This window comes from Aspergillus heteromorphus, assembly GCF_003184545.1.
Source record: "Aspergillus heteromorphus CBS 117.55 chromosome Unknown BO70scaffold_45, whole genome shotgun sequence".
In the NCBI taxonomy this organism is placed as follows: domain Eukaryota; kingdom Fungi; phylum Ascomycota; class Eurotiomycetes; order Eurotiales; family Aspergillaceae; genus Aspergillus; species Aspergillus heteromorphus.
In genome coordinates, this window is record NW_020290450.1 from 20,060 (window position 1) to 35,373 (window position 15,314).

Here is a 15,314-nt window from a genome sequence, read left to right on the forward strand (position 1 = left end):
AAGAGATTATTAAGGTTATTATTTATATCTAATTAAATATAGAAAAATATTATTATAAATTTTATTATTAATTTATTAAAAAGCAGAGACTGTTTAAATATTTTAATAATAATAGATTAAATTTTAAAGAGAATAATTTTAAAATTTATAATAAAAATTAATTCAGAAATAATTATATAGATTATTATATAATTATTTATATAAAAATATAGAATCTCTAGATCTATTATATACAACTAAAAATATAATTTATAAATAAAATATAAAAAAGAGTATATTAATTAATAAAGATTTAATAAAAGCTTTTTATAATTTATTATTTAAAGATAGACAAAGTTATAGAACTGATATATAATATAATTAAAATATATATTTATATTTATATTTTATATAAATAAATTAATTAGAAATAATTATTATTTTTAATAAAGCTGATTCTAAATAGTTATATATTTATATTTATAAGAATAAGTTCTTTCTTTCTAAGTTATAGATATTATTTTATACTATTCTTATTAACTAAAGACTAAGAATTATTAATAAAAAGATTAATATAAAGTCTAATTTAATAAAAAGAAGCTATTATATAAATTATTAAAGAAGTTTAAGAATAGATATAAATATTAATAATTTATATATAAAAATAGATAAAAGAATAAGTAAATTAATAAAAAGACTCAATATTTAGATATAGAAAAATAAACCTTAGCTAAATATAAAAGATATCTATATCAAGGAATCTAGTAAGAAACTTAATTAAAAGAATATAAAGTATATAATTATACAAATAATTAATTTTTATATTATATAACTAAATATATTTAAAAGTATTTATTTAATTTCTTATATAGATTTTTTTATTCTGTATTATTAGACTTATTATTATTATAAAAATTAAAGAATATATAATTATCAGAACTGATACTTAATAGTAAAAAAGACTTTATAATAAAGAAGATTTAGAATAAAAGATATATAGAAAAATATTATAAAAGATAACTTTAATATAAGATTGAATAAATAGAATATATTTATGTAACTTAAGAGTCTGTCTTTATTCTATAGAATATTAAATCTCTTAATGATTAATTAAAGTATAAAAATAATTACTATATCTTTAAATAATTTATTAAAGTATAATCTACTTTAGAGTGGCTTAATCTGATCATTATATCTTAACCTTAACCTGGCCATAATCTGGCGATCAGATTAAGATATAAAAAATTTTTAATTATATAATTAAGATCAGATTAAGATATAATTATTATTATAATTATTTATATCTGCCGGTCAGAAAGATTAGATATAGTAGATAGATTAATAACCGCAGATTAATTTATAATATATATATTCTTCTTATATAGATAATATACAAAGTATAATATATATTTAATTATAATATAAATATAATAATATTCTTTAGATATAGTCTACTGCTTGACCTGCTCAACCGATTATATTAAAAAATATATTATACTCTAAAAAAGACTTTTATAAAATCTAATATAGAAGAAATAAGAAAAAATATAGAATATTTATTCTTTATATTATCTAGAATAATAATTATAATAATATAAAAATTATAAAGATCGGGTCTCTATCTCTATCTAAGTATATATAATAATTAAAGACTTAGATAAGACTAGTTTTTCTAATTCTGATAATAATTTATTTTCTAGATTATCTTTAAGATTATCTATATTCTTATTTTTATTAATATAGAAGATAGTAATTATCTTATTCTTTTCTTATTTTTTAAATATAAAAATAATTAAATCTGAATTAAGATTATTAAGTATATTCTAATACTTCTTACTTATAGTAAAATAATTAATATATATTTAAAATATAACTACTTTAATTATATCAGAATTAAGATAGCTCCGGTAATAGTAATAAATATCTTAAGAATTATTAAAAAGATATTTAATATTAATATTATTAATTATAATTAAGAGAAAATCTCTAGCTATCTAATAAAGAATAGAAAACTAATTATAATAAGATTTTTAATAAACAAGAATATTAATATACTCTGTAATATCTAGAATTATATTAGTTTAATTAAAGATATTTTAAGAAGCTATATATCTTTAATATCTAGATATATCTTAAGTTTTTTATATATCTTAACTATAAATAAGAATCTCCGATATTTAGAGATATTATAAAAGATCTTATTTAAATCTAATAGTAATCCGGAGACTATTAACAGTATATTAATTATTAAATTTTAATTAAAATAAAAAGAGAATATTTTTTTAAAAATAGTTTAATATTTATAATATCAGTCGATATTCTTATTTAGCTATATATTTTTTTTAAACTTCTCAAGCTTTAATATCAGATCCAGAATAGTTATAATTATATAGATATAGTCTTCTGTTTAATAAATATAATAATAATATTTTCAGAGCTTTTAATATATATTATATAAGTTCTTAAGAATCTTCTTTTTTTAGAGTATCTGCTTTCTTTCTAGTTTATTAATTAAGTGATTCAGATAATTAAAGAGATTATTATAAATATTATAAATTTTATAAATAATAGACCCACTGTTCTTAGAGAGATAGAAAATAAAAAAAAAAAAATATAGAAGCTTAAGAAAATATTTTATCTATTTTTATTTTATTATAATAGAATAAAAATAATTAATATTATTATACTTACAGTACTGAATAAAACTTTTGATTACTTAATAAAATTTAAGTATTTAATAAATTATAAAATAAATTAAGTTTCAGCAGGTTTTATAATTAAAAAAAAAATAATAGACTAAGTCAGATTTAAGTTATTAAGTAAGCAAAAACTTCTTATAATATTAAGAGCTTATATTTATAAATTATGCAATCTTTTAAATCTATAATTAAGAATTAGTATAATAAACTAGCTGATAGAAGATTTTTAGAAGCTTTTTATAAAAAAGAATTCTATATTAGTCTTTTATAGACAGCTTCTAGAATATATCTTTTTAAAAATTCTTAAAATATTAAAAAAGATTTTAAGACTTTTATTATTATTCTTTTATATATATTTAATAGTACTGTTCGAGGCCTTAATCTGAAGTTTTTATAAAAGAGTATTAATTATAAGCTAAATTATATAAATAAAACAAAGAATATAATACTGGCTTTAAATAATTTTTAAAAGATTAAAATTAACTAGAATATTATAAAACTAAGTATTCTGATTAAGTTAAGTTTGAAGTTCAGCTGAGATTATATTAAATATTATACTATTATTACTAGTATTATTAGTTATTATATCTAATAATTAATAGGCAAGATTATATTTATATAAGACTGATAGAATAATTATAGCTAGATTTTTATTAATATAAAATTTAGATATTAATTAAAAGTCTAGCAAAATCTTATAATAGTTTATATCTTTTATTAAAAAGTATTTAATTAAATTAAGAAATATTTTCTGATTAGAACTAATTCAGCAGTCTATTATAATTAATATTTATTTAATATTCAGAAATTTTAATAATAATTATATATATATCTTTTTAGATAATTCTATAAAATATTCTTTAATTTATATTTAATTAAAAGAACTTAATTTTCAGTAGAAAGATAAAGCAGTAAGATTAATTATCTATTTAAATTAAATATATTTAACAGTTTAAAATAGTAGATAATAGATAATTATAAAGTATAAGACTTAATTCTGAAAATTTTATTTATTATAAATTATAGAGATCTAGAGAAAGATAATAATTAAAAAAGATTTATTTTAAAAAAATAAATAAATATCTGTAATAGCTCTTTACTTAGTATCTGACTAATTATTTACTTAGATATAACTAATAATAATTTTTTTTATAATTCTTATAAAAATAATAACTTATAGAACTAGTTTCTGAGTTTTTAATTTTTAGATATTATAAAATATAAAAATATATAATATAATAAATATAAGAGATTTTATTAGAAAATAATATATCTTTCTGAAAGCTGTCTTATATTATTAATAATTTTTTTTAATTAAAGTAAAATAGCGATTTTTTAGTTTATATATAATCTTTAGAAAAGATTATTTTCTGCTATTAATTCTGAAAAATAAAGAGTTTTTTTTAAAAAGCTAAATATAAGATAATCTTTTAATTTCTCGCGACGCGTGTAATCTTAAGATTTAGAAGAGAAGAAAAAATCTAACTTAAAAAGCTTATTTTAATTTAAGTATTATTATAATTTATAAAGATCTGAGAAATAAAAAAAAAAGACTTAATAATATTTTTTAAAAATAAATTAAATAATTATAATTAATTTATAATTCTGAAGCTGTTCTATAAATAATAGATATAAAAAAATAAAAACAGAAAACTCTGTAAAGATAGTTTATTTTATTTTAAGATATAATTTTATATAAATATAATCTATTATATTTTAATATACAGCTGAGATATTTATTATATTTTATTTATTTTAATAAATTTAGTAAGTAAAAATTTATATCTAAAGTTTAAAATTATAAAATAATCTCTTTTTTTAAACAGAGCTGCTTAAGATATAATAAACTAGAATAGAAAATAGATATTTATAAAAGAGATCTATAAAAGATTTTTATAAAATCTTTTATAAGAGCTGTAGTATTATAGTATAGATCTAATATATTTTATTTATTTATTCTATCTGTTTAATCTATTTAATTTATTTAATTTATTTAATTTATTTAATCTGCTCTATTCTAATAATTTAATTATCTATAATCTTCTTAACTGTCTGTTAGTTTTTAATTTTGTTGATAGCTCTTTGAGCTATATCTTATTTATAAATCTAAGTATAATCTGATTCAGAAGAAATAGTAGAATAGAAGTAGTATATTTATTTCTAGTATTCTAATTAATAATTAATATATAGTTTTTCTAATATTCTATAATATAATTAAGATATATAATTAAAACAGAGCAGTAATTATATATCTTTATATATATTTTTTATTATAAGAATAATAATTTTATAAAAAGCTGAATTTTATTAACACAACTAAAATTTTTTTATTATTTTTAATAAATAATAATAAAGAAGATACTAATTTCTTTCTTAATTATATTTTTTTAATCTAAAAAGCTTCTTTTTATATATTTTTAAATAATAATAAAGATGGCCAGATTAATAACTATTTAATCTAAGTATATCTTAATTATACTAGAGCTTAAAAAAATATAGCGGATAGATCTTAGTATCAAGAATAATTAAGATAATTAATCGCCCGGTTTTTAGCTATACCGCGATTAGATATAAAAATTTTCTTAATCTGATTATAACCTGGCGGTTAGGTATAAAAATTCCAATTAACCTGACCTGACCTGGCCGTTAGCCACTCTAATCTACTTAATAAAAAAAGAACTTTTTTATCTGGCTGATTTAATTCTCTAATTCTTTAATAATAATATATAAAAGAGTGAGAATACTTATAGACTAATATTTAGTCTGTTTTTATTAATATATATATATATGTCTTGCGCTGTGATTCTTTTATTTATATCTTATATAATATCTATTCTAAAAACTAAAAGAATATGTATTTTTAAAAAAGATAAAATAAATATTATTATTATAAAAACAGATTACTATATATTATAAGAAGTAATTAAAATAGTATTTATATATAGAGAGTATTTTGTTTTTAATTATAAAAGAAAATTAATATATATTACCTGTATTTATAAAAAATATAGAAATAGATCTTTATTTAAGTAATAAATAAAGAATTACTATAAATTTATATAAGGAGAATTATTATATCTTCTTTTAAATATTTATATAACAGAGCTGCCAGAGAGGTTTATTATTATAAATAATAAATTAGATAATAATATATTATTTTTTCTCTAATTTAAATTAATAAACAGATATAAAAGGTTTATTATGAAAATATCTATCTGCGCGGAAAGAGATAGATTATATAAATAAATAATAAATAAAGAAAGAAAATAATATTTTTAATCTTATATTTATCAGCTATAATTATAAGAATAAAGACAATATAAATTATACATATATATATATAAAAGAGATATACTTATCAAGAAAATAATAAAAAGAATTATTAAATTATTTAAAAAGCGAAGTTTAAGAAACCTTAAAAAAATAAAAAATCTTTATTTATATAAAAACTAAATTCTTTATATAATAAAAGTAACATATAAATTAAGAACTTTTAAAACTATTTATAGATTAAGTAAATATATATAAAATAAAATATTATTATTAAACCTTTATATAAATTCTTTAAATCCTAAATACTTACCAATATCTGTGCGATATATTAAAATAATAATAAAATAAGAAATAGCACTATATAAGAAGAGATAAAAGAATATAATTTAACTATTTTTCTTTTTTTTCTTTTTTTTTCTTTATTAATTTCTTCTGTATCAACAGTTAATTATTGAATTAGTATAATCCAATTATTCCTCTAACAATAATAAATTATTATATTATTTTTTATATCTGTTCTTTATAATAAATTTATATATTTATTTTATTTATTTCTATAATAAATGTATAATATTTTTTATATTTATTTTTCATAATAAGTTTATAATACTTGCTCAGTATATTTATGATCTTTTTTAATATAAAAATATAATAAATATAATACTGAATCTGACTTAATAATAAATTAAAACTTAAGACTTAAGACTTAAATCTTAGAGCTTAAATATATATTTTTAATAAAATTATTTCTTTGCTCTTTTTTCTTCTTTTTTTTAAACGTTTCTATGATTTACTCTTACTAAGATTCTTTTGCAGTTAATTTATATTTAAGCTCTTTAATTTATCATTATAAAGTTTCTTTCTAATCTGATTTAATTAAAACTCCTTTATAATTATTATCACGGTACTGTGTTGGATATCATTTAATTATAATCACAGAAATCTAAAATATAATAAATAATAATATAATTATAATTATACAGAACAGCCGCGGCGGGCTTATATAAAATAAATATTAAAAAAAGAATAATCTTTCTTTTAATTAATTTTCTTATAAAAAAGATTTTATAGTAGAGATTTTAATAATATCTAATTTTTTATAAATAATAATTTTAAGAATTAAGATTCTAGAAAAAGAAATAATTAATTATAAAAATAATAATTTTTATAATGTTTTTAATATATTATATTATAAAAAATATTTATACTATACAGACAGTTTCTTATAAAATAATTATATTAATATAATATATAATTCACAGAATTCTTATAAATATATTTATTTATAAGAAAAGCTAGATAAAAAACTAGTATTAATATTTTAAATAATATAGATATTATCTTAACTTTATAATAGATATACTTTCTTTATACTATCTTAATATACATGCTTATAATTAAGTTATAATTTAAATAATGCTGATAAATTATATTAAATTATATTTTTATAAAACTAGTATACTTCTTAACAAGACCAAGACTATATTTATTATTTTAAGAATAATAAAAAATATTCTTAATTATTATTATATTATATAATATTATATTTCTGTAGTAATACTGCAGGCAGAAGATAAAATATATAATATTAAATCTTATATATATATAAAATTAATTTAATTTATCTATTATGATAATATAATTCTTAATAATAATATTATTATATTTCTTATTCTCTAATCAGAATTCTTGATAACTAAGATTTATAAAATAATGTTTTAATAATATTTTATTTATATTATAATATTTTAAAAATTCTGAATATAGATATTTTATATTAAACCTCTGATCTAAATATCTATATATCTGATTAATATTGATCTTTATATAATCAGTAAGAATAAAATTATTTATATATGAAATAATAAGATTCAATTTATAGAAATATAAATAAGATTATAAGACTTTTTATTAATATTTTTAAAATCTAGAATCTGTAGTCTTTTATTAAAATTTTTAATTTAAGAATAATCAGCTTTTATAATATTATTTCTATTTTTATAGTAATAACTTACCAATGTTATTATTAGAATGTATAAATTAATTAATAATTAGATTAATAATATTATTAATAAAAGATTATATATTTCTAAATAAATCACTGTTAATAATTATTATATTACTTCAAAAAGCCGTTGGCCTTAAATATATAATATAATATTAAAATAATATAAATTAATTAGTTTTTTATTTTTTTAAAAAAATATTAAATTTAAAGTCTTTATTAACTCTCTAGTATTAGATCTATTTTTATATTAAAAATTTATATTTCTTTAATAAAATACTTAAACTTAATATTAATATTCTTAATTTCCAGAAAATAAACTTCAGTCTTCAGATTATTAAATAATTAGAGTAATTATTATTAAGTATATATAATAATTATTATGTCTTATTAATTTTATAAACTAAATATCTATAGTCTACAGCGACAAGAGATTAATATTTATAATAATTAAATTATAATTAATAAATTATTTAAACTTAATTATTAAATATATCTTATAATCTAATTATATAGAGTTGTTTATTTGAAGTTAATTGACTATAATAGTTACTTCTAACTCAAAAATATCTATATACTTAAATTATTTAAGATATTAAACTAATATAAAATCTTATTAAATTAATAAAGAATATAAATAAAAAAATAGTTTCTGTTTAAAATAATATAATATTTAGGTTTTAAATTTTGAGTTTATTAATTCTTTTTATAAAAGATATATATCTTAAGAATTATGGATTATATAAACTTAATAATATTTAATATATCTAGGCTTGTCAAAATACCGAGCCCGAGCGGGTTGGGGAGGATTAATAAGCCGGCTTAGCCAAGCCCAGGGCTTATCAGGGCCTGATCAGGCTCGCAGATAAGAGCTTAAATAAATTTCTAACTTACTTGACAAGCTGTTAAACTTTCTATTAATTATTTAAATAAATTTAATATAATTTAATTATTTAAAATTACTATATCTGATTTATTTTCTTATATAATTATTATAATATATCTATTCTTATTAGAAGAAATTAATATAATAAAAGTATAAATAAAATTATAAATTTAAAACAATTTTAAATTTTTTAAAGATTTATAAAGATATAAAGATATAATTTAAAAATATATTATTTTTTTAATATTTTTTAATTTTTTTTAAATATATTTTATTAAAGATATTAAAATAAGAGAAAGTTATATATATAAAGTTATATATTATATATATATCTCTCTCTTATTTTTTCTAACTTTTAAAAAATATATAAAAAAGTCCTCAAAAAATTAGAAAAATAATATTAAAATAAGAGAAAATTATATTATATATATATATATATATCTCTTACTTTTTCTAATTTTTAATAAAATATATTCAAAAAAGATGAAGAAAAGTTTAAAAAATAATATAATTATAAATTATATTTTTATATATTTATAAATTTAAGAAAAATTTAAAAATCTCTTAAATTTATATTTTTATTTATATTTTTATTATCTTGATTTTTTTTAATAGAGATAGATTTAAAGCTAAAAACAGATATTTCTTATTTTATTAATAAACTATTTCTAATTAGATAAATAATAAAATTATTAAAGAATTTATTTCTAGATTTAATAGATTAGCTTAATTAAGCTGAGCTAATCTAGAGCTTATTTAATAAGTCTATTTACTTGCTTAAGTGGGTTCTCTTAGCAAGCCGGGCCGAGTGAACCCCGAGCTGACAAGCAGGTAATGACAAGCTGTGATAGGATCTACTTGTCAGGGTAGAAAGCCTGTCGACTAGGTAAGGAATCAACCATGAAACACCGTGTATTTGTTTGATAATAATAAAAATAGTCTATATTCATGAGATAGACTAATTCTTGAAGAATTAGTAGCTTCTTATAGAAAGATCAATATCTTATAGATATCAAAGAGATATAGAATCACTATTAATAATCTTATAACTCTCACAATCACTATAATATATTATTTCAATAATACAACTCTTATAATTATTATAATATATTATTCTAATAATCTTTATCTTGATAGTTGATTTATTCTATTATAAATAGCGCTCTTCTTTACTGGGATAAATTATCTGGCTTGAGTATTAGAAATAATTTTATATATTTTCAATTCAGAATAATAGAAATTTAATAGTAAAAAATAGAGAACTTGCAGAATATATAATATAAACAGAATCACATACTATTTCTGTATAACTTTATAAATATTTAGTTATATTTATATAAATAAATCCCCTGCGAAGAAGTATAAATAAAAGAATCTTTTATATTATATTTATATAAATAGATTTTCTGCAAAGAAGTATAAATAAAAAAATCTTTTATATTATTTCTCTTTCTTCTTCTCTTCTACTTTGTGATTATTATTTCTTTAATAATTTATAATTATTTTCTTTATATTTCTTTATTATTTTGTGTAATTTTTATTATTTTTATCTATACTATATCGCTGTTATTCTCTTCTTTATTAAATATTAATCTTGTTCTTAATTATTTCACAATAATAAAGAGAATAGTATATTTTAAGCAGAATATTTTTATTAAAGCCCGCTATAATTTTTGTATATATTATTTAAGATATATAAATAATAACTTTGATTCTAAGAAGGATGCTCTGTATAATATTAATTATTTATTAGATATAAAAATATCTATTCTATATTATTTCTATTCCGCGGGAAAGAAGATTTATAATTCTATAGATTTTATATACTCTATATTATATATATATAATTTACTAATATCTCTTAAGTCTGCAACTGATCTGCTAGAAAATACTTATAATCTTATAAAGATTATTAAATAGATTACTCTGATTTTAGAGAAAGAATATTAGAATAATAATATTAAGCAGACTATCCACAAAGAAATCTATATTTTTACAAAGATATTTAACAGTGTGAAGAATATCTATATTTATAAATTTTTATTAAAGAGTATTAAAACTACCAAGCGTGTAAGTTCTTGTTATAATTAAGAGATAAGATCTTTGTGATTTTATTATTAATATTCTGTTAGAAGTTTACTGCTAAGTATATTAAGTTTATTAAGATTTATTATATTTTTTTAATATAGTTAATTCTTTATTCTGGCCTCCGCGCCTTGCTGAAGAATTATTATATTTATAAGATAGAAATATTATTATATTTACTGCCCGATAATTTAAGATATATAGACTGGATTTCTACTCTGCGAAACTTTCTTAATTTAGTAAGAGCTATAATATATATTTAATACCTAGATATTAATAATAATAAATTAACTTTAAATAATAAGAATAATATTATTAAATTAATCACAGATTTCTATATTCTTCTTCTGAAGTTTATTTTTTCTGTGAATATTTCTAAGTTATAATAAGAGAGTCTGATTATTATTATTATTTATTTTATAAATAGATAATAAATATAACTGAATATATTTGAATATTTTCTGCTGTTTTATAGCAGAATGATTTTATATTTATTAATATATTTAGTTCGCAATAATATAATTAATAAGAAATATCAAGAGATTGATATTCCTATAGCTTATTTCTTGAGAATATAAAATAATTTATTAATAGTTATCTTCTGTTTTCTTAATATATAGCATTTTTTATAATATTTTTAGTATTACTTTATAGCTTCGGGTGTATTTTTTATATTTTTACTAGAAATTTATTAATTATACTTGCTTGATTATTCTTTTTACTTAATTAGATAGTAATTCTAACTATTATAATATTAATAATCTTTAATTTTTTTAATTTTCTATTTATCTTTATTATCTAGCTCAGATATCAGAAGCGGTTCTTTATAATCTCTTCCAGTATTTTATAATTTTAATAAGAAGATATAGAATATATTATAGATTTATTTATATTTCTTAAATAAATATAATTAATATATCTAAGATTTAATATATTTAAAAATTTAAAAGAGTTCTATAAACTTCGGAGTCAGCTTTCTTAATTCTTTAAGTTATAAGTTTTGAGTTAATAGCTTAACTAGATTTTTTTTTTTAAAGTAGAATAGTTTTCTGTACTTATTATAATATTTTTTTTACTTTTTTATAATTATTTGTTATATCTTTTATAGCTATTCTCTTATTTCTCTAAGTTTTTTAATTTTATTCTGTACTGCTGGGACTTCTTGCTGCTAAGAATTAATCTTAATTTTAATATAAAAATCCAGCAAAAAATTATAAAAAATATTATAAAATAATTAGTCTATAATTATATTATCTGCGTTATTGCAGATAAATTAAGTACTTAAAAGAATTAATAATTAGTTAGTATTATACTGACTGGAGTAGTATTAGAAATAATATTTAAGTATTTAATTTATCTGTTCTATTTAGCTATTAATTTAAGAATAGAATACAGTTAAAAGCTTCAAGATTATATAGCTATTATAGACTAAATTTAATTAGAATTTACTAATAAAGATTAATTCTTAATTAGATATAATTTTATTTAAGAGTCCGAAGATTAATTTAATCTGTTTATAGAATAGTTTAGCAAGATCTGGGATAGTTATTATAAATAGAATAACAAAGAAAAGACAGTATTTTAAGAATTAATTAATAATAATTAGAATAATATTAACAGTCTTTTTATATTAGATAATAGAGGGCAGTCCTGTAATAAAATTTATTATTAATTTAGTAAAGAGATATAATAGAATTAGTAATAATTTAAGATTATTATATAGTCAATACTTTGAAGCAGTAGTTTCTTGATATATTAAATAAGTTTAGATATATTTGGCTATATTATATTATAATTTATTTTAGTAAAACTTTCTGCATAGTAGTATTTTTATTTGAGTTTTTTTAAAATATTTTGCTAATAGATTATTATAATATAACTTAATAAATATCTGATATAGTGTCTCAAAAGAGAGAATATAGTATTAATCTTTGAAATAGATATAATTAGTTATTTTAATAATTTAATACTTTTGATTTAATTATTTTTATTAAATAATAATCTTTTATTATTATATCTTTGGATTATTGTTCTGCAAATATAAGATTATTTCTTGAAATTTGGAATTATATATATTTAAGTATAAAACTTCCGCGGTATATATTTATAATACTGTAAATTAGAGAATAAATTTCTTTTAAGATAAATTCTTCTAAGCAGTCTAATTAGCTGTTTTTATATTAGTTTAATTATTAGGATTCTTTAAGCTTAATATAATACAGATATTGAATTCAGAATAATTCTGTATATCTTAAGATTTAAACTAGATTTTTTCTTTAATAAGATCTTTTATTATCAGAGATAATACGCCTACGAATCGCGCTTAAATTAGAATTAACAGTTTCTCTTAAGAAGTAGATTTTATTTAAAATTTAGAAGATATTCTGAAGAATCTATTTACTGGGTTTAATTTCTCTGTTTTATATTTAATAATAAAATTATAGAGAATTAGACTTATAAGTTATCAAGCTTGTCTTTTATTAATCCGGGTTTAATATATAAAAGATTATAAGTTCGAATAGTCTGATAGAATCTTAATTATTTGAGAAGTATCTTCTAAATATTATTATTATTATTTAAAAAAGTAAATAATAGTAAATAGCTCTTAATCTGAAGTATTATAATTTAGCTTAATATTAAAGAACTTACAGAATCAGAATATAATTAAATAAAATATATTCTTGATATTAAATTAAAATAGAATATTACTTATCTCTTCTTTTAATATATCAGTTTCTAAACGGCGGGGTTTTGTAGAATTAAAATATATTAATAAAAATACTTATTAAAAGACAGTAATAAGACGGCGAAAAGCAGTCTATTTAATTAAAATTAGATAGATTTTTTCTGACTTCTGCCTGTTAATTATTTTATAAAATAAAGAAATAAGAGATAAGATAATATAAGAATAATCTTAAATAAATTATTAATAAAAATTACAGAATCTAAGAAAGATCTGGATATTATAATAATTTTTGAAAATTAATTATAAAATAATATTATTTATTTATTAAAAATCTATAGATACTTTGTCAGAGTTAATAATATATCTTAGAAATTTGACTTAGAATTAATAGAATAAATATTTTAATAGTTTTATATAGAGCTGAGCTTCTCGAAGTCTCTCTAAAACTTAATAAATATACTTTGTATAAGATTTTTTATCTGATAAAAAGATAAGAATATTATTCAGATATATTATATAAAAGTTATTAAAAAGTTCTCAAAATATAGTATATATATAATTTTGAAAAGTTGCTGAAGTATTAGTCAATTTAAATAATATAATTATATATTTAAAGTGGCTGTATTAAATATAAAATACTGTCTTCTATTTATTATCTTTCTTAATATAGATTTAATAATATATATTCTTGATATTAATCTTTAAAAAGTAGATATTTTTCAAAATTCTGTTAAGAATCTTTAAAATAAGAGATAAGAAATAATAATTCTTAATAGAAATTTTATTAAGATTTTTATAATTTATACAAAGATATAAGCTATTATTTTTTTTAAATATAAAGAGAATAAAGGCTTTAGCAGGACTCTTTGAAGATTAAATTTAATCTAGTTTTAGATTTTCTTTAATATATTTTTATAGAATCTTAAGTTCGGCTTTAAATAAAAGATATATTAGACTATAAGAGAATATTTTATTAGATTTAATATTAATAGTATAATTTACAGGGCTATAAAAAGATAGCTGTTAGAAGAAATTTATAGAGAATATATCTTAGAACTGCTTGAGTTCAACAGAAATTATCTTAAAATTTAATAATAAATCATAAGATTCTTCTTCTGATAGCTAGATATCTTCGGGAAGTTTAATAATAATATATATTCTTACTAAGTTTTGAGTTGCTTTAATAAATTAAGTAATAGAAAATAATAAAATAAATAATATACTAAATTATTACTGGCAGTTCTATACTAATAAGATAATATATAGATTATAAAATATAATTATTAAAAATAATATAGAGCTGTCTTTCAGTCAGGAATCCTGATTAATTTCTATATAATATTATTTAAAAATATAGATGTCTCCTCGCGAATTAATAGCGGTAATAGAAACTTTCTATATATTATAAATAAAAATAATAATTTGATTAATAGCTTTAATCTTTAACACAGTAATTAGAATATATTAAAGATTATAGACTTTAATAAACTAATAATTAATAATATTTACTTCGGCGCAGCTATTTAGATCTGTAAAGATTTTAAGACTATTTCAGATATAAATAGAAATATAAAAATAATATATAGTCTCTACTATAGATAAAGAAATTAAAATTATAAAATCTATTCTAACTTCTCTATTTTTTTCTCTGAATTTGATAAGAATTAGTAGATTCTAGTAGATTAGATTTTTTTATCTTTA